This window comes from Dipteris shenzhenensis, chromosome 10, assembly GCF_047967505.1.
Source record: "Dipteris shenzhenensis isolate YYH24624 ecotype China chromosome 10, Dip_SZ_1.0, whole genome shotgun sequence".
In the NCBI taxonomy this organism is placed as follows: Eukaryota; Viridiplantae; Streptophyta; class Polypodiopsida; order Gleicheniales; family Dipteridaceae; genus Dipteris; species Dipteris shenzhenensis.
Genome location: NC_141605.1, coordinates 38,262,619 through 38,283,695, shown reverse-complemented (window position 1 = coordinate 38,283,695; position 21,077 = coordinate 38,262,619). Strand labels below are relative to the sequence as shown.

The window sequence follows — 21,077 nt, the reverse complement described above, 5'->3', positions numbered from 1 at the left end:
CTTTTTGGCTTCAACTCAATCTTGTGCTCCACAAGAGAGACTGGTCAAACCTGTGAATAGCTTGTTTGCAAAGAGATATGGGAAATCATTGAACATATCCAAGTACTGGAGCTTCTTAGTACCTAATAGAGAATCACCAAGAAGCTCTTCATTGCATTGGCGTCGTTTAGTGTGCTCCACATCCTCCACATGATGTGTCTCTATAACATCTTCTTGTACCACCACCTTGTTTTCTCCTGACTCATCCTGATTAGCACCAAGACAAAGACCAAAGGCCACTCCTTCCACCTCACCCTTTGAGCTGGACTCCTCGGCGGAGCTACACCCTGTCTCTTCTTTTTCATTGGTTAAGTCAAAGCTTGCACTCTCTGATGTTGAAGACTCCTTGACAACTTCCTTTTTGCGGCTTTTGATGTTGTAGCGCACCTTCTTATCATTTCCCTGCATCTATATCTACCTTTTGGACAATAGGTTGGCACCTTTCTTCTTTTTCTTCTTTGACACCCTTGTGCTTGCTATCTTTCCCCATTCTTTCCCTAGTTTTGGAGACAAATCAAGTAACTAACCAAAGGTGATATGAGCTTCCTTTTCTTTAAGGTCGAACAACAAGTCATAGCTTCCAATGCCTTGTCCTAAAGGAAAGTCTGATTGGCTAATTCTCCTTCTAGATGCCTTCTTTTTCTTACTATGACATTTCTCTTCTTGATGTTCATCATCTACTTCTTCCCTGCTTTCTTCTTCTTCTTTTGCTTCACCAAGCTCTTATTTAGCCATCATTACCTCTCTTTCCTCATCCCCTGAAGAAGCTTCTATCAAGGATACTTGTTTTTCTTCTTTATTTCTCAATCTAGGGCACTCAAGATGATAGTGACCTTTTTCATTACATTCATAGCAAGTCACCCCACTCTTATCTCGAGGCCTATCCTCACTCAGGTGCTCTAGGTTGTCATGCATTAACCAAATGCAATTTCAAATTAGCGAACTCTGCCATCAATTGGGAGATATTATGAAATAACTCATAGGACTTTGGTACCTGAGGAGTGCCCATTACCTCTACCTTAGAAGTTGAAGATGTTGAAGACACAAAAGAGGATTCGATTTGTAGAGAAGATTCTTTCTTGGTCGCAATGTGAAGTGCCTCCACGTATGCCGTTGGATCTTTACTCATTACTTTTGAGTGAAGACGAGGCTCTAAAGCCATCACAAATTTTCTGATCTTTAAGTGCTCCATCCCTGAGAGACTTTGAGGGGCTGATGATGCAGATGCCACAACTCGCAAAGCTGCCATTTCATACTTTGTCCATAAAGCTTCATATCGGACTGCCAAGCCAAAGACCACCATCTCACCCTCTCCTTGATAGAACCAATCCAACTGCAACATCAAAGTATTTGGTGACTGCACTGCTCCAAATCTCTACTTCATTGCAGCCACAACTTGGTCCTAGTCCTCCTTGGTAGAGTCTGGCAAGGCCTCATGCCAACTCAAGGCTACACCTTCAAGAAAATCAGAAAAAATCTCTGCCCGATCCTTCATGGACCAACCAGAAAGCCGGCATCCTTGAACAAAATCCCAAAGATAAGACTCTGGGTCTTCCCCTTGGGTCCCTCGAAACACTAGAATCTTCACCATGATGAAACACAAAAAGGAAGCATCTAGATCCAAACAAGCTGCCTTAGTATACCAAGACCAACTTATTATGCAAAACCACTTGTTGAAAACCCTCCACAATGTGATCCTCAACCAAATCTTTAAAAATAAGTGACCAACCAGCACCATGAAAACATTGTGTATACATGCATTCAATAATCACCCTTCTCACAATTGGAAGTGCACATAAGAGCTTCAAGATATTATACTCTTCATCATTTTCATAGCAAAAGAAGTTGAAAGCATTGAGAATCACCAATCCACTATTATAGTTAAAAACCACCCAAAGACTCAACTCTTCTTTGCACCAAGCTACTAGTGCATGAATCAATCCCCAATCTATTATTGTGCGTGTTGATGGCATTGTTGATTCACTAACATATTCAAGAGTGCAAACATAAAGGATATGATCATGATGATGGTGCGAATAGATTGAGCATCACCTTCACAATATTCTAGTTCTCTTAAATGGGTTGTAATCTCTTCTAATGGAGTTCTTCCAGGCATCCTCTTTATCACATCAAAAACACATGCCTATACTAGGCATAACATGAAATCCAGTACACCCAAGACTGTTTAGTTAGGTGGGATGAATCCAATACCAAACGCACTCGGCATCTCCACCAAAAGATGTGACATGAAGTTGGGGGTAATAAACTTCACACACCTCTTCACTTCCTACTACTTTCAAACTGAGTGACAGAGATATTTATCACTAGGAAAGGGACATTAAAAAAAAGCTTTTATGCCAAGAGACCACACCATACTTTCCTCCCTTAGATGAGAATGAAGATGGTAACATCCCAAATGATGTACTCAAGCATAGGGAGAAGGAAAGGATCAGCGGAGGCCATAATCTCAGCAAGTTGGTCTGTGCCAAAGAGAAGAGTGATACGTTGTTGAAAGAAGATCTTACCGCTCAACATGAGTTTGAAGGGGTTGATTCAGTCAGATGGGTAGGTTCCGGGGAAACATTGCACCTCCTTCATAGATACCTTTACAATTAGGCTCCAATTAGGTCAAAACACTCAGCAAACTATCATAAGACACAGAGGCCTTTGACTTCTAGGAGAGATGTGATATCAAAGATTCAAACACATTTAGTGATGCGCCTTGAAATGGGCTTCACTCTGATATAAGGTTCGTAAGAAATAGAGAAGTGGTGGAAAGATATGGGTAGTTTACTGGACGGGGGTAAAAACTATCATAAACACAAACTCTCTAACACAAAGACTCATAAAATTTTAAGTTTGTATCAGACACAGTATATAGTCACACAATGCAATGCGTCTTAAAGAGAGCTTCACGGTGATATAACTTTCATCAAAATTGGACCATCGAGCAAAAATTAATGAGCAAAACACTGACACGGGATCAAACCATCATAAAAACCACACACTTCTTCTATTGGTGCTAACTTGGGAGATTACTCCATGCTAAAACTTTATCAACGATGGGAAATGGGTGGACCATGTGCGCACAATGAGCGGCCGAGTAAGAAGCACTTTGAAGACTTTGAAAGGAAGAAAAGAACAATGAAAGGAGAGAAGACTCAAGGGAGGTGATTTGAAGTGACCTTCATTTCCAATAGAGTGAGACTCTACTCAAATGAAACTCCATATGCTATACACACAAGGGAGAAAAAGAGGTTTCATACATACAAGAGGGAGCGGGAAAGAGAATAAACTAGAGAGATATGGACTCAAGAGTCTACATAAGAGGATATCTGAGAGAGAGAGAGAGAGAGAGAGAGAGAGAGAGCTCATGGAAGAGGCTTGAGGAGACTAGAGCTATAGCAGCATGAGGCTCAATGGTGGAAGAGATTGTTGAACAAGGGAGAGGACGGGTCCTTTTATAGAGATTTTGTCACCCTCCTTCACCCATTTACAATTGCTGCCTGTAGATTCCTTTTCCCACCAATCACATAAGCCTGTATGTCACCATCCATGTCCTTTTTGCTATTCTTGCCATGTGTCCCATCAAAAGGTGCTCAAGACTCTTACAATATTGAGAAAGTCAAGAGTCTCCCCACATGGAGCCCATAAGGACCCTCTCTTTTCCATATGTCCACATCCTCCTTATTCCACATAGGAATTCTAGAAGGATTCCTCTTGACTCCACACTCATCCACACTCCTCCACATGCCTTCCATACTCTTGGCATGTGATCTCTCTTATATTCTTGGAACACATGGACATGAGACCCACCTCTTTATACTCAGGGGGGTCACTCATCATATGTAACCCTATCATGTGAGTTCAATAGAAGGATATTTTTTATTTCTAAAATTTACAGAAATAAATATACATAAGGGACTATTTAAAATATTTTTGGAAAAAATTTACAGATTTGTATAGAAAAGGGGTACATTTTATTAATGAAAAAATTTACAGATAAGGGATTTAAAATATAGGCCTTGAATGCACGTGATATAGAGGATTTATACATAGTGACCCCCTGAGTCTTTATATGACTCTCTTCCTATTTTCTAAAAACCCCATAATATCCCATACACAAATAACTCTCACCCCATACCAAGGTATTTATCATTCATACACATGGTATTTACAATGATCCATTCCACTCATCCTCTCAATCCCATAAAATATCTCAGAAAATAGAAATAAGTGAGAGCCACTAGGCTATCACTTGGTACTCAAACTCTTATCAAACATAGAGAAAAACATTACCGATGCCAAATAAAATATATCAATTTTTGGCGTCACAACAGCCCAGTCAGCTTCAAGAAGAGAAATAAAAACACTTCCCAATGATGCAATACAACTTCTCCTTCCTGAGTATCAACGTCCAGGGCTTAACAAATGACCTCAAACCTGCAATTTTCAAAAGGTGGTTAGGTTCATCAAGCCTTAGACCTGATTTTCTAGCCTTTTCGGAGGTTAAAGTTTCAAGGGCTAAGTTGTCCTAGTAGCTCAACCAGATAGATGACAAAAGACAATGGTTTTGCACTAACCGCAAAGAAGGGAGAGGTGAAGTTCTCGGAATAGTAGCTCACCTCACCCAGGCAATCACGTGCCCACTACCCATTTTTTGAGACCATCGGGATAGGAGTTGAGTTTTGTCATCCTCATCTGAATTGTCAAATGGCGCCCCCTAACTCCGCAAGGGAAAGGGCTCTTCTTTGGGATGGAAAGATCCTTCAAAATAATATTATTCTTCTAGGTGACTTCAATATGGTAGAATCTCGCAAAGACAGGTGGAACATAATAGTAAACATTTTAAGGGGAAGGGAACTATCTTTCTGGAATGCTCTCAAAGATTTTGTTGTACTCATTGATATCTCTTCAGACATGTCCTTCACCTAGACTAACAACCAATCTAGCCTTCTCCATAGGAAAGCAAGAATAGATAGGATGTACTGCTCAAGAGACATTGTAGATTCAACATTATGCTATAAGAGTGAAGCCCTTGCTTCTCTTCCCTTCTCAAACCATAAACCAATCCTAATTTCTCTGGATAAAAGCTAGGGCAAGAGAAGAAAGTGTTGGTTCAAAGCTAACCCTTTCTTCTTTTGCCTACCTTACATCCAACAGAAGATAAACAGGATCTGGGAAAAAGCTTTTGATGCCACATCCAACGCAACTGAAAAGTGGATCAAGGCTATAGAAAGAACAGGTAGGTCTCTCAAAGCTATCAAGAGAGACCAGATTCTGTTAGAGCTAACAGACACATATTACTTGAAGAACAAATCATGCTCCTAGATGAGGACGAGTCAACCCAGGGACAAGAAAGGCTCAAAGCCTTCTGAGACAAGGCCAAGGTAGAAGCTATCATTGAGACAGCGCAATCCAAACTTTACACGAGAGAATGGTGGGTAGGAAAAGGCAACATACCCAATGAAGACATGTTTCGCTGCCTTAGGAAAAAATAGGCTAGAGAAGAGAGCCAGTTTGCATGGAGCGCATTGTTATTGCAATTGTGAAATATGTGCAAGGGACAATATTGGAGCTATTTGTAAAGCTTCTAATCATACATACACTGGTGTTACGTGATTTTGGGAAAGTGTGTTGTGTCAGAAGCATTTACTAGGAAGCATGTACCATCACTTAGAATGCCTCATGGGAGAATGTACTAGTTGTGGGCCAAAAACATTTCTGGCCTGCCCACAAGAGAAGGCTGACTCTATCCACTATGTTTTTGTTAAGGTTTTTGAGGATCAAGACGAAACTATTGGAAAACAGGGGGAGAAAAAAAGAAGAAAGATGCTCACATTCAAGAAAATGACCTGTAGTGCCTTATTACGGATGTCTCGGGATTGCATGAAGAAGTTCATTAAGCACAACTTCACATACAAGTGGCAAGCTAAACAACTTAAAGAGTGTCTGCAAAGGTTTCCTAAAGATGTTGTGTCTGTGGTGGATTTTGCAAAAGATCACACCTTTAAGGAACAAAATGAGATACAATCTATGCATTGGCAGTCAGACCAAGTCACTATTCTTGTTCAAATAACATATGCTTGGACAAGAGGTGAAGTTCAAAAAACCATCCATTTCTACATATCTGATGACAAGGTGCATGATACTTTGTTTGTTTAGCATTGTTCTATGCTACATCACAATTGGTTGGCAGGACAAGATTTAGCACTAAAGTAGCATTGAGTTTGTCAGATGGTGCAACTTCCTGAAGGTTGTTCTAAGAGGTGAAGGTAGGAGAAGTGGATAGATAAGTAGCATGGGACTGTGCTCCTATTCCCCTAGTGCGATCGATGCACTCGGTCTCTGGATTCTCAGAGCACAAATGCATAGAGCTCAGAACGTGAAAGTTGTCATGCTATTGTTGTGCTTGCATTTCAGGTTCTTGGAATAGATGTTGCAATAAAGCATATGTGACAAGTTGGGAATATCAACTTATTGTCCCTAGAGAGGACATGGAAGCTGAAGGAAACCCTTGTGATGATCCTGCGTATGAAGGACATTATGATACACTGAGTGATGCTCTCTAGGTTGGAGACAATTTTGTAGTCAATGTAGAGGCAGAAATGATGAGGGTGTAGATCTCTATGTCCTGCGGTGCATTGCCAAGAAGGATCTTGCGAATCAAAATTTGAAGGACAGATGGGGAAACATCATTTCATTTGGTGGTTTTGTAGTGAAGGGGTTGTACTATGGAAAGAGGGCAGATAACTATTACTACCTTCTTGATAATGAACCCGATGTTTTTTGTATTCTCACCTCGTTAGAGCTATAAAGTTTCCCATGGTGGAACTTATGGATGGTGACAAGCTGTTCTTCATGTCGAATGAGGTGCATGAAGCCATATACAACAGCATGCCATTTGAGATATAAACATCATAGTTCTAACGTCTTCTCATACTTTCATGAATGATTGGGAACATCACTTTATTGTCCCTGCAATAGTGTGTGTTGCTATACTTTGAATGGCTACCACCCTTTCATTACATATATATAGTGATTGGCTTATATGAGTGGTTAGAGCTAGTAGTTGGTGCTACTAGTGCTACTAGTCGGTGCTACATAGCTGTGCTACTAGTACTACTACATAGTGCTACTAAAAAGTGGTGTATATTATGCTACTAGTCCTGCCTAGTAATGCTACTAATTAGTAATGTTGCTTCTACTAATTAGTGATGCTACAAATTGCTGTTACTAGTGCTGTTACAAATTGGTGCTACTAAAAAGTGGTGTATATAGGAAGCTAGTCCTGCCTAGTGATGCTACTAATTAGTAATGCTGATGCTACTAATTAGTGATGCTAGTAATTAGTGCTACTAGTGACCTGTTACAAATTGGTAATGCTACTAAGTAGTGCTACTACTGCCACTAATTAGTGCTGTAGCTACTAGTTGTTAGTGATGCTGCAAGTGGTTGGTGCTGTTGCAGTGCTAGTAAGTGCTGCTAGTAGTGGTACTCAGTGCTTGGCTTAGATTAGTGGTTAGAGCTGGTAATTGGTGCTACTAGTGCTATTAGTTGGTGTTGCTACTACATAATGCTACTTAAAAGTGGTGTATATAGTGCTCCTAGTCTTACCCAGTGATGCTGCTATAGTGCTATAGCTACTAGTTGTTAGTATTGCTGCAAGTGGTTGGTGTTGTTGCAGTGCCAGTAAGTGCTGCTCGTAGTGGTTCAGTGCTCAATATGGTTAGTGTCTTCCATCACATTGCAAAAAGGATTTTAACGCTATGTACCTCCCAATGACATTCTATTGATTTTAAGCACATTACATTATAAAACACAAAGCAAGAGTTGAAATAAGAACACTATGAATATGATTTTTATAAAAGTTATTAATGATGTACAAAAAAGGTTGGCATCCCACTACATGCATCTGCTTCCATCTTCAATACTCTTTCTAGCAGTTGTGTCTTATCATATACTCCATAATGTCAATGGACTCCTCATCATGAAAGAGGTCAGTGCTCAAAATGTGCCGTGTAGGATTGGCGATCCTCCATTTGTAGCCACACAAACACCCATGGCGTGATGTTGTCCATCAAATAGGAGCACATTTCTTCATCACTTTGCATCTCAAACTTTGGAAGCACTCTCTAGGTTCTAGCTGGGGTTCTGCAAATCTTGTATAAGGAGTCATCCAAAATAATAGTATTGGATGTCGACAAGTGAGTGAAGTTGTTCTAGATGGTCGGCAAGTCCTTGAATAGAACAGGCTTCAAACTCAACGATTTTCCTTCAGAATCCATCATGAATCCAGCATTGTGACAGTCTTCCTGCGCTAGGACTGTTATCTTTCAAAATAGTTCGGCAAAGCATGTGTTTAGGATGTTGGTTACTTTTGTTCTTCTAGCTATGCTCCAAATAAAAACTTCGAACCATAACAAATAGAATTCCAAGAAGGCAGCAACATCTTTACGAATAAACACGGTCCGCCGTCCCGTGCGCCCACCATTGCTTTCCATCAAGTGTGCATAGGATGGGGGTGCATCACCATGATATGACTCAACGCCCTTCACTACTAGGCCATTCAAATCTAAGATTACAGCTCTTCTTTCTTGATGGAGAGGAACTGATACCACTATCGGTGGAATCATTGGAGGTGGAGGCAGGGATAGGAGCTACAGGTGATCCATCAAAGGGATGTCTATAGGTCTCGAAGGCTTTGGCTTTAGTCTTTCCAATATGTCCAGACACCTCTTGTGAATCCAATCCCATTTTTTTTCTTCCCTCCTTTTTGCCTCTTCTACCTCCTAGCGATACGTTTTTGGCATGCTTTCTTTTCATGGTAGCTACTGATGTGGATGGCCAACTGCAAGCCTACTTCCCTTTCTGCCACATACATCGAATCTTGGACCACATTGTCTGGCTGAAATACATTTGGATAGATAAACATGATAGGTTTAAGTACAGGATTCGAATAGTCAATCACATTTTAAATATAGTTTTCGGAAACAGTATATCTAGATAGAAATTAAATATAGGTTTAAGTCCATAATTTAAAATAGATTTTAAATACAAATGAAAAATAAAATTTAAGAACACATGTTGAAATACCTATTTTAACTACTCTGGAATCATTCAAATCCGGGCATTTTAGTTTGAAGGACACTTGAACAACTCAAATCATCCACATTGACATTGATGGTGAACTAGTTCAAATCTTACTACATAAAGACAAGCTTAATGACAAATAAATCCACTGCAGTGTGCTAACACTCTTAATTGAAAGCACATGTAAAGCAGAGATGGAATTTCAATTGTGTAACCACAAAATCATACAACTCCCAGTGATGGAATCACAAAATGCTTCAAATTGACAAACTTTGCATAGATCCATACAAGTCTCAGAATACTAAGTTTTTGTCAAAGCTCTTGATACTGACAATGCCCAATAACAGATACAACGTAAGTTATAAGTCTTCACTGCCCATAGGGCCATTTGGGGCTACAACTTCTTGCAGGCTCTGGGCTTTAAGTGGGGACTATGTCAGGGAGTTGTTTTTGCTTTTGGACTAGCAGCACTACCTCGTGGAGGCATTGGTGTGCTCTGCTTTTCTACCAAGACATCTGCAGGCTTGGCACTGGAGCTTGCAGCAACTGCAGGACTTTTTTCCTTTTGCTCCCTACTGGGGGCTCCGCTCCTGGTCTCCGGGGTTCTTTTGCACCCTAAGACATGTGAAGGCACAGACTGTAAATTTTAGGCATGTGTTCATCTTTCGACTCTAAAATTACTAAAAAGCGAAAATTGTCTCACCTTTCTCCAATCTGTCTGTCTTTCATGTCTTTGCTCTTTTACCAACAAAACTCTGCAGCAACAGGTCATCCTCCTCTATAGAAACATTCTGCCCTGAAGGTTCATCCTCCCTTACAGGGGATTTCTCTTTCTCTTTCTATTTAGTTGGAGGGGAGTCCCCCTTTCCACTACTGTGCATTTCACTAACATCCTCCTTCCCTATGAAGGAGTCAAGCAGAGACAAACGGTCACACTCAGACCACTTATGTGACGAACCTACTTGAGACATTTGTTGCCCTGCAAGTAACAACAATCAAGTGACAGAACGTTAACAAGACTTAAATGCAGGAAATAGTCTCTAATAGTGCTTATGTTATTTGCAACTCTTGTTTGAGCTCTAATAGTGCTCTACTAGTCCTACTTCATGCTGTAATTATGCTTTTTAGTGCAAGTTAGTATTCAATTAGTGCTATAATAGTGCTCTAATAGAGCTTTCTACATTTTAGTACTATAACAGTGCTCAATTAGTACTTACTAGAGTCTCAGTGCCTATTAGTCCTCTAATAGTGGTGAAATAGTGCTTGTTAGTGATCTAATAGTGCTCTAATAGTGCTTCTTAGTGCATTGATAGTTGGTCTAATCTTTGCTAGAACTTACTAGAGTTCCAGTACCTATTAGTCCTCTAATAGTGCTATAGTAGTGTTGTAATAGTGTCCTCCAAGGCTATGCTATAACTTGATATAGTCCAAGTGCCTAGTACTACTCTATTAGTGCTCTAATAGTGCTATAATAGTGCTTGTTAGTGCACTATTAGTGTTGGTCAGAGCTATGTTAGAACTTCTTAAGAGTTCAAGTACATGTTAGTCCTCTAATAGTGTTGTAATAGTGTCCTCCAAGGCTATGCTATAACTTGATATAGTCCAAGTGCCTAGCACTACTCTATTAGTACTCTAATAGTGCTATAATAGTGCTTGTTAGTGCACTTACTCTTGGTCAAAGCTACACTAGAACTTCTCAAGAGTTCAACTACATGTTAGTCCTGTAATAGTGCTCTAATAGTGTTGTAATAGTATTCTCCATGGCTATGCCATAACTTGATATAGTCCAAGTGCTTGCTACTACTGTAATAGTGCTCTAATAGTGATCTATTAGTGCTTGTTAGTGCACTATTAGCATTGGTCATAGCTACACTAGAGCTTCTCAAGGGTTCAAGTACAAGTTAGTCCTCTAATAGTGCTCTAATAGTGTTCTAATAGTGTTCTCCAAGGCTATGCTAGAGCCACACTAGAACTTCTCAAGAGTTCAAGTACATGTAGTCCTCTAATAGTGCTATAATAGTGTTGTAATAGTGTTCCCTAGGGCTATCCCAAAACTTGATATAGTCCCAGTGCTTGGCACTACTGTAATAGTGCTCTAATAGTGCTTGTTAGTGCACAATTAGTGCTGAAGCTAGAACTTCTTAAGAGTTCCAGTCCATGTTATTCCTCTAATAATGGTCTACTAGTGCTACAATAGTGCATGTCAGTGCAGTAACACTGCAAGTCAATGGTGTGCTGGTACTTGTTATGTGCTCCAGTGGTGCAGGTCAAAGATGTGGTAATAAATATTGTAAGTGCTATGCTAGAGCTCTAAACAATGGCCAAGGTAGTGTTGGTGAAAACTACCTCCAAAGTCGATTGAAGCATGTAGTTTGCATCCTTATGTGGTGGTCGATGTGCACCTACCACCAATGATCGTGTAGCATCAGTTATTCATTGTACACAACCGGATGCATGCACTCTTGCTCGATGGTGCATAACTGTGCGAAGCAAAATAGATGGTATGGGTGTTTGCATGGTAGCATGCAAACACCATGTACCTCATCATCATGGCCAAGGCCACACACCCAGTATAAGAACCATAAACTATCAAAGGGATTGGAATCCTAGCGGCTTGCTGCCAGCATGGCACAGGAGGCTGCAGAGTTGTAGAGCTCTGCTCCACACATGTTGGACCATCTTCCGAGCAAACTCTACATGCACCTCACATTCCCTGAGATCCACTTCCCATCAGCGTGCTTCTTCCTACAAACACATGAATAACTGAAAAACCATCTCCCAGGTGTTTGAAAAATTAAAGTCTTGCAAGAACCAAAGTTTGCACAGGCGAGACCAACATACCTCTACAGAATCCATGGTAGCTAGAACATTGCCGGAGCTATCGACCTCCATGTAGGCAAGCATGAATTTCAGAGTTTCTATTCTGACATGCAGATTTTGTTTTTCTGTTTCTGCTGCAGTCTCATATGCCTCCATGGCATTGGCCATATCATTCTTCACCTTCTGGGCTGTTGAGCTAACGCCTCAAGTTTGATGCAGCTGGCATTTCGCCTTCTCAAAAGACTCCGCTGCCTTTTTATATTCCTCCCTTGCCACACCTAGCATCTTTTCTCTGTCTTGCAACAGTACTACTGCAGATTTGAAATTCTCCAACTTGGCATCTTCTGCGCCTGGGGTTGGCCACCCTTGGCTGCTCCCATCGAAACAAACACTTCCGCCAACAAAAGCTTGGGAAGCTAGAGGAGTTCCAAATTTCCTCTCGCTGTTGTCCTTCTTGTTCCTGCTCAGCCACTTGTCAAGCTTTTGCTAGAGCTTGTCTTGATGTTGGACCAGGGAGATTATGCTCTCATCAAAATCTGCCCAAGCAATCAACCATGTGCTCATACGACCATCCTGTCCATACTCATAAGCAAATCCTCTCGCAAATGAGAGGGACAACTCTAGGTTGATCAAAGGTTCTTGATAGACCTTCAGATGAAATTCCAAAAGCTGGGAGTACACCTGACAAACCGAAGGTGGGAAAAAACAGTCAACCAGAACCTGTTCTGAACATCAAGTTTTGTGAGTTGGCACGGGTTTGGTGCGGGTTTGGTGAGTTGGCACGGGTTTGGTGCGGGTTCAAGCCCACCAAGCACAAACCATACTCTGTGTGGAATTCCTCCTTGGTCTTGCAAAACACTTTCTAGCATGGAGTGTTAATGTGGGGTGCTTTAAACCTTGACATTGCCCCAAAAAGTGAACTGAATACTGATACTGCAAATTTAAAATACAGACACAATTAGACAAACATCTGATATGGATTGCAAAAAAGTAAAGATAGATACTATCAAAGACATAGTTAAAATAGATATAGATTGTGTTACACACTTACAGAAACAGACAGACAAAGAAACACACTTATAGAAACAAATAGACAGGTAGATTGTGTTACACACTTACAAAAACAGACACACATAAACACTTACGGAAATAGACAGACATAGAAACATTTATTATAGATACAGATATATTGAAAAAATACTTTGACAGGAGGTTCAAGCAGAGGACTATCAATACTATAGTTCAACATCTGTATACTCGGATTTGTTAGTGTAGGTCACTGGGATTTCTATACAATTCTCTCGATTCACAGTGTAAGTTAAGAAACAATAAAGCTAGCTTCATCACCAACCAAGCTCTTCTATGAAGTCTTTATCTAATAGCGTCCTGTCTTTGCAGCTCATTTTCATGCATCTGCAAGCTGAACATGCATTTGTATTGATGGATTCTCTTCCTCTCGTCATTATAGAGGCCCTCACCATTAGTTTCACAATGGATGGCTCCGAGCTTGTTTAAAAGAAACAATAGTCCTACATTTCAAAGCTTCACAATGGATGCTACAAACAAGTAAGGAGCTCGTTTTTATAGAAATAACAGTCCTATGTTTGGAAGCTTCACAATCGATGGCTACTTCTGGACAAGCAAGGAGCTTGTTTCAAAAAAAGAACAGTCCTAGAGCTATGTCATCTCACCTGGTCCACCAGCTCGTGCAAGAAGGATGTCGCTGGGTTTTGTTTACAGCTCGCTCCAGCTCACAATTAGCAATAGAAGAAGCAGACTTCAGCAGAAGGAAGAAGAAGATCAGGAAGGAAGCTTTTCATGTGCTGCACAGGGCTTGGTTCACGTAGAACTTTTGTTTGGTCTACGGGTATGTGTGAGAGATAGAATCTACGGTCAGTGTAGTGTGTGTCGCCAAAATCATAACAATCCATCACACTGAGTTAGTTACACTCATCCATGATTCAGTTACATGCTTTTTTTAAAAATTGTTCACCCCTCTACTTGTTGCTAAAATATTACTATTGGGACACCACTATTTAGCACATGCAAGTGTACCACCTTACCATGCACCCGCCCATTTTTCTTTTCCTTTTTCTTATTCCTTCTTTGAATGGTCACAAGTACTCAACTCAGCTCACTCAAACCCTAAAGTGCTAGTTCCACAAGAATCACTCATCCATACTTCCAACAATCATTCCATAACAAGGAGCCACTACATCCCTCTGCTGCAATGGACCAAAAGAAGATTCAGCCCGGTGCACAAGAAAGACTACTTTGCATGATCTTCGTTGACAACACTCCAACAACCATGAATGTTGCATGATCCAGAGGACTGGATCGAGATCAGGAAGGGGGGCATGTTAACAGATTGGTTAACAATATGCCACCACTGGTTAGTGATGTGATTTGATGGACAATGGTAAGTCCGTAGAGCCAGGATTGTGTCTTGGAGCTAGATGGGCCCAAGGGGATGGTAAAAGAATGAGAAGAGAGAGTGGTATAAAGAGATTAGGGTTGGCCCTCCCTTCAAAAGGTGACTTGTATAAAAGGCCAAATGGTTGGCTTTCATCTTCATTGTTGTATGCACAAGTTTGGAATACAAGCTCCCTCTTCTCTTCCAAGAGTGTCTTTGGGTGTTCTCTTGTTTCCCTTGTAGCGCCTTTGTGTTTGCCACTCCATCCCCCTTCACTCTCCTCTTCCCTTCTCCTTCTCCCTCCCTTCTCCCCTCTCTTCCCCCTTCTCCCCCTTCCCTCTTTCTCTTTTGGAAACACATTGCAACAATCTAGGAGCCGCTTGAGTGACACATGCGGATGGCTCGTGCCTTGCATTACTCTCACAAGGAGTAGCTTGGAGTGGAGGTCCATCGACATTCCTTCAAGATCCCCACGACACGAGAATCACCATCAAGACAACACATCTATAGATCTGAAATGCGTCACCTCAACCACTTTGAGTGAGGACCTGGCTCTGAGTTGAATGGTAAGTGAGGAAACTCTTTGATCAACAGATACACCCATGCAATGGAGGGTCTGTCCACCCTATCATATGCTTATCAAATTCAAGCCAAAGAATGGACAAGGCTAGAAAAGGATTGCAACTTGCCTACATTCCAATTCTAGAATGAGAATGTAGGCAAGTTGCAATCCCTAGAATGAGAATGTAGGCAAGTTGCAATCCTCTTCTAGCCTTAGCCTCTTTTGGATTTCTACATCACAAGAAAGGGCTCGAAGAGAGGCTATGGCGATAATCTTTCGAGTCATCACCAAGGAACTCAATTGCTATGATTGAAACATTGAATGCCATGCTTTTAAAGTGAGGTATTCCCATGTCTTGCCACCCAAGGTAATTTCTTGTTGAGCTTGAACAAAGGTCAAAATTTGGTAAGCCTTGTGTTGGAGTTCAATTGCCAAGGCAGCTTTAGTGCACAACATCTACACATGTGAGTGAGCTAAGGTAATTTCTTCCCGGTGTGAATGTGTGTGATCATTGGTGAATTAGATAGCGGGGTTGGGTTAAGAGTGTGTTCCCGCTTGTTGCTACATGGGTTGATTTCAAGCATTAACGTGAGCAAGGACATGCATTTCAATCTTGCTTGCCCTATGCATCAACATATTCATGCAACATTAGAAATTCATAGAGTACCAGCCCACTTGGATTGGCAGATAGCACCAAATTTGTTAGCGACTGTGAAATGCCTTGGGTAGAAAGCCTATTTTTCAATCTCTAGATGGGTGAGCACTAGGATGAGGCTCCACTTATGGTGTTTACAGCCTACGATGGAAGCCCAAGCAAGATAAGGGAAAAATGCCAATGTGGATGCTACTTGGAGCCCAAAAGCTCATTTTCTAGTTTTGGGCATCCAACGTCTGGCCAAACGATGGGCACCATTTGCTTACCCTCAATTCAATACGCCCTTTAAGACAATTCTAAGATGGGTACTAGTGTGTAAACACATGTTGTCATGGCACCTGTCTGCTACATAGGTTGCTCGGCCACGGTGTGAGGGTGATTTTGTGGGCAGGAAGCTAGTGTGTAAACACCCTTATTTTGGGGCACTGAGAGGGAACCGTATTGCGTTGGCAAATCTCTTGGTGGGATCACACCACCCGCTTGCCATCCTTGAGGAATACCTTGGTTGCCATGACCAAAATCCCTAAGGAATACCTTGGTTGCTGTGGCAACGGATGTAGATCTGAACCCCACTTATACCTTGTGCTTGAAGCTTGAAGCGGACTTCCTAGATTGCCAACAAAACTGCCGCCCTTATGTAAGGCCAACTTGCAACTAGCATGGACGGCATTCTAGAGCAATCCCCTAGGAGTGGAATCTGCCATTGATGACCTAGGGTGAACTTGGACATGAGCCCTGAGGTACGGATAGCCGATTGGATCGCGTGCCAAACTTCCCTGGCTATCTAGCATTTCCACAAAAGGTGCCTCACATCTTGCATCGCCTTGCCACAAAATCCGCATCTTGGGTCCACGGCTGCTCTCTTAGCTAGCTTTGCCCTAACCGGCAGCCATTGGTTGATAATTTTCCATAGCAAGAACCTCGCTTTTTCGCATCTGGGATCCCTTCCAGCAGGTCTGGACTCGTCTTAGCCCCCATATTTTATTCAACCACGGTGTAGCGTTCTGCATCAGAAGGAGGTGCGTGTAGATTATTCTCACAGAGATCTTGCTCAAGGGGGTTTTCCCCAACCGCCATTGAGAGTCGATCCGATCTCTAGCCATTATCGGATTACTTGGCCAATCTTCTGGGACTCTCTCTAGGATCGGCCTGGCCAGATCAGCTTCCTCGTCAATTATATGAAATTGAGCTCTCAGAGCATCGACAGATTTCCAATTAGTCTTGGTAGGGTCCCACACATCTGCCCACATAGCCAATCCTTTCTTGAAGAGAACTCGGGCCCACCAGATATTGTGCCAAGAAAAGGCCTCACCATCTCTGTACGGAGCTTTGCTCCACCAGATGGACTCCACCAGACTGGTGTCACCTTTGAGGCCAGCTCTTCCTTTCCATCCGAGGTGGTCTCTATACAAGCCTTCCAAGCCGTAACGAGCCCTACCAGTAGGTAGGAGCTAGAGATATTTACTGAAAATGCAAAAATTAGTATGACAGGCCATGCCATTGACCCGCTCCCAAGCCTTTCGAGTCCTCGATCTTTGCCTTCGCTTATTCCGTCAAGGGGGTAGGCTTGCTGAAAAGGCGAGCTAGGAGTTTCCCAACCAGGGCAAGGTTCCTGGTTTTTATGTCTGGGAGGGCTATTCCTCCCTTTAGCTTGGGAGCTTTCATATGTTCCCCAGGGATGTAATGCATCCTCTTCTTGCCTTGTGGAACAGAGCCTCGATCTCCAGCCAGTGGGTTTTTTTGAAGTGCCACAGCGAGGTCACATAGGTTAGTGATGCTGCCAGAACATGCTGGATCACTAGGCAACGAGCATTCCAACTTAGGCAGACTCCGTTCCAGCTCCTGAGCTTCACCTTGATTTTCTCGAACCAAAGAAAACACTACTTGAGAGAAACGTCAACACCCAGTGGGGCCCCCAGATATCTAATGATTTGGCCTCTTGGGATTACCTTCGCTCCTATCTCCTTGACCCAGGATTTGGGTTGGATTGGAGCAAAAAAGACTTGACCCCGAGGCTTTACTGAAGGTCGAGATGATGTCCATGAGGCTGGTCACACTCTCTTGGTCCTCCTGTATCAGTGCGATCGTGTCGTCCGCAAAGAGCTGGTGGGAGAATTGCTCCCCAGATGGAAGTGTAAAACTTTTGATCTCGCCACAGGCCACTTTAGTTTTAAACATGGTCATCAGAGGGACTGTGGTGATTGCATATAGCAAGGGCGCTAGTGGGCAACCTTAGCAGATGGACTTCCTCAACTTGAAGTTGCTAATCGCACCCCCATTAAGACAAAGAACAGCCGACGCATTGCCAAACAAGCAACGAATCTTCTGCAAGAATCCTTGCCCAAATCCTACCTTGTCCATCGCCGTGAGGATGTAGTCCCACAGGACTCTATCATAAGCTTTGTCCATGTCCAGGCCAAACACCAGCATTTTTTGGCCGGAGGTTGTAGCATCATGTCCGAAACCCCGATTCTCCCCAGCCAGTGCTTCATTCATTGCGTTCTCCCACTCATTGTCTTGCACCTCAGCCTCACCCACAATCGTGCTCACCTCCTACTGGAATAATGCCACAATGTGCCAGAACTTGGTCTGGAGATTACCTTGCGCATCCTCCACTTTATCGATTAGGTCTCTCTGCTGGTTCTTCTTCAAGGCCTGAAAGAAGACTTTAGAGGGACAGTTCGAAGGGAATATCTTTGGATCTCTCGATCTTGGCAGGGATATTGAATTTTAAGAGGATAGGGGAGTGATTAGAGAGGGCTATGATGGTGATCAGTTTCCCCTCGACTGGGCCTCGAATCCACCATGCATCATCTGAGAGGTACACTCGATCTAGTCTCCCGACTCTAAACTCATGGCCCTTCCTTCTGTTGTTTCAAGTAAAGTCGGACAGCCCTTCCGAAGCTATTTCCCTAGCATCAATCAACCCCATCTGGAGGCACAGTTCCTCCCACGTCTCCCGTTCTCCACCGAAAATTACAGCTCCGCCCGTGAGACCTATCCATAGGGTCTTCCGTCGCATTCCAGTCTCCTCCAAGCAACCAATTGTCCCCTGCCAAGTTCCTGCACAAACTCCGCCAACATTCCATTCTATCCAAGCAGCTATTAGGGGCAGACACACTAGCAACCCCAAACTCACTCCCCCTTACCGACACACGCACACCTACAAACCACCCCTCCATGCTTCTAAACACCTCTTTGGCAAAAAGTTGGTTTGAAACTAAGATGGCTGCCCCCCCCTTCCCTATCTTTGGGCAATTAACGAACGCATCAAACCCTAGTTTCTTGAACGTAAACCACATAATGTCATCACAACCACACTTGATTTCTTGTAGTAGGATGCTATGCGGCCTAACTTTCCTAATGACCGACACACACCCCCTTTGTTTCAGGCTATTGCAGCAGCCTCTAACATTTAATGATAGGATCGAGATCCCTGACTTACTACCATTTCCCTTACCCTTTTCAATTGGCGAGTGCTTTGTATGCATCCTTAATAAAATTGAACCGGTTGTCCCTTGACCCTCGCGGCCCCCTCACCAGTCCTTGATTCGTTTCAAGAGGCTCTTTTGTTGTGGGGCTGCCATCTTTTCCTACACGTCTTCAAGCCGGGGAGTGTTGTGCACCTGCTCTTCAAGCACTCTTTTGCAAGCGTATGCTTCCGACATTTCTTCTTCTCTGGCCTCGCCATTAGTGTGGGCGTCCGAGTCTTGAATTTCGATTTCAGGCGGATTGGGCTGCTCTTGCTTGGGAGCACATTCTGTTGGGGTCTCTTGCCTGGCTTTGCCTTTTTTCCCCACCACCTTCCATTGCTCCCGTTGTTCCTGTGATTGCACCCGGTCCTTTGGAGGGGATCCTGTCATAGTCTTTTCTCCCGACGAGGTCTCACCGGACTGCTCATGCAAACCTGTCCACTTCGCATCATAAGATGATCCAAGCATGCCAGTTCCATTTGGGTCGAGGGGCAGATCCTTCTCGTTAACTCCACCTTTCCTGATCGACATTCTCTCTTACTCGGGTGAGGTCACGTCGCCCAACGCTAGCGCAGTATTGACAGACCTGAGCGGGCAATTTTTGGCAAAGTGCCGTGACCTTTTACAAACGTAGCATGCATCCAGGAAGGGACTGAATTTGACCTGAATTGCGAAGTTGACACCATTCCACAGCCTGAGGTGGATAAATTCTGGGATCTCCTGGGTCCTATCCCACAGGATCCAAACCCTCTTTCTGCTCGTTGGCTGCCAAGAAGCCTAAGGGATTTGCAGGACTTTGCCCAGCGTCGCCGCCAGGGTCCCAATTTTGTTGCCAAGCCAAGATGGCAGGCCTGGGAACTCAATCCAGACTGGGCAGTTGTGGAGGAGGAAGGCGTCGATGCTGAACTCGGGTGACCATGGAATAATGAGAACGGGGCCCCCTGAGATCTGGAAGGCATGCCCCACAAGGGTCGTTCCTGATCTACTGAGATATGCATTGTACCAGAAAAAACCCTCTCCCCAAGAACCACATCGAATAGCAACTCGTTGATCTACTGAGATATGCATTGTACCAGAAAAAACCCTCTCCCCAAGAACCACATCGAATAGCAACTCGTTGATCTACTGAGATATGCATTGTACCAGAAAAAACCCTCTCCCCAAGAACCACATCGAATAGCAACTCGTGAGCAGTTCACTCTCGAACAGCATAAACTCCTTGAACTCTTCAAACGATGGGACGCGGCCAGTAAAGAAAAAGGTACAAACCTCCCCTCGCTAGCCGTTCCAGTTCTGGCCGGATCTCCTCCACGTCCAGTTCGCACACCACCCCATGTGCTTTTCCTGAGACCTGTTCTCCACTTCCTTAGCGCGTCTACTCGCCTCAGCTTCCAGGATATGCTGGTCTCTTGGTAAGGATCTCGACGTAGGAGGAGGGTATCGTTTGTCCCGACTCCCATCTTGAGCTTTCTCAGCTGAGTCTACTGACGGGATAGACGCATCTACCTGGCTCACTGGAGGGGACGCAGGTCTCCTCATCTCCACCTTCTTCAATCATATCCTTGTTCTCGGCTGCCTCGCTCCTCGGGGGGTCACTTCTTGGTCTCTTCACCAAGACCCTAGCCCCATGCGAGTTCCACCATGCACCCCTAGGAGTTCGAGGGCGAAGAGATCTCTCTCCAAATTGGTTTGCTTTACAGCACCAAATTGTAAACACCATAAGTGGAGCCTCATCCTAGTGCTCACCCATCTAGAGATTGAAAAATAGGCTTTCTACCCAAGGCATTTCAGGCACTTTCGAGGACATATGCTCTCTCTAATGACTTAATAGTCAAGTGATGGAAATATAATTCCATAGAAATTTAAAGTAACTGTGAAATTGAATTCAATAGACTTATGTGTTTTCTAAAGTAACTGTAATCGACAAAAAATGAAACTACAGTTCCACAAAGACTTTTTAGTTCTCTAATGTAAAGTTGTAATAGACAAGAGAGACAAAGATGACATCTTCTAGGCTGAGCT

General features: G+C 43.1%; 1 pseudogene; it reads right to left on the bottom strand.

The window, feature by feature from the left end:
- The window catches only part of LOC147897782 (putative receptor protein kinase CRINKLY4), a 62,624-nt pseudogene extending 50,504 nt beyond the window's left edge, over nt 1-12,120 (bottom strand).
- Between the last annotated feature and the right edge of the window lie 8,957 nt (nt 12,121-21,077).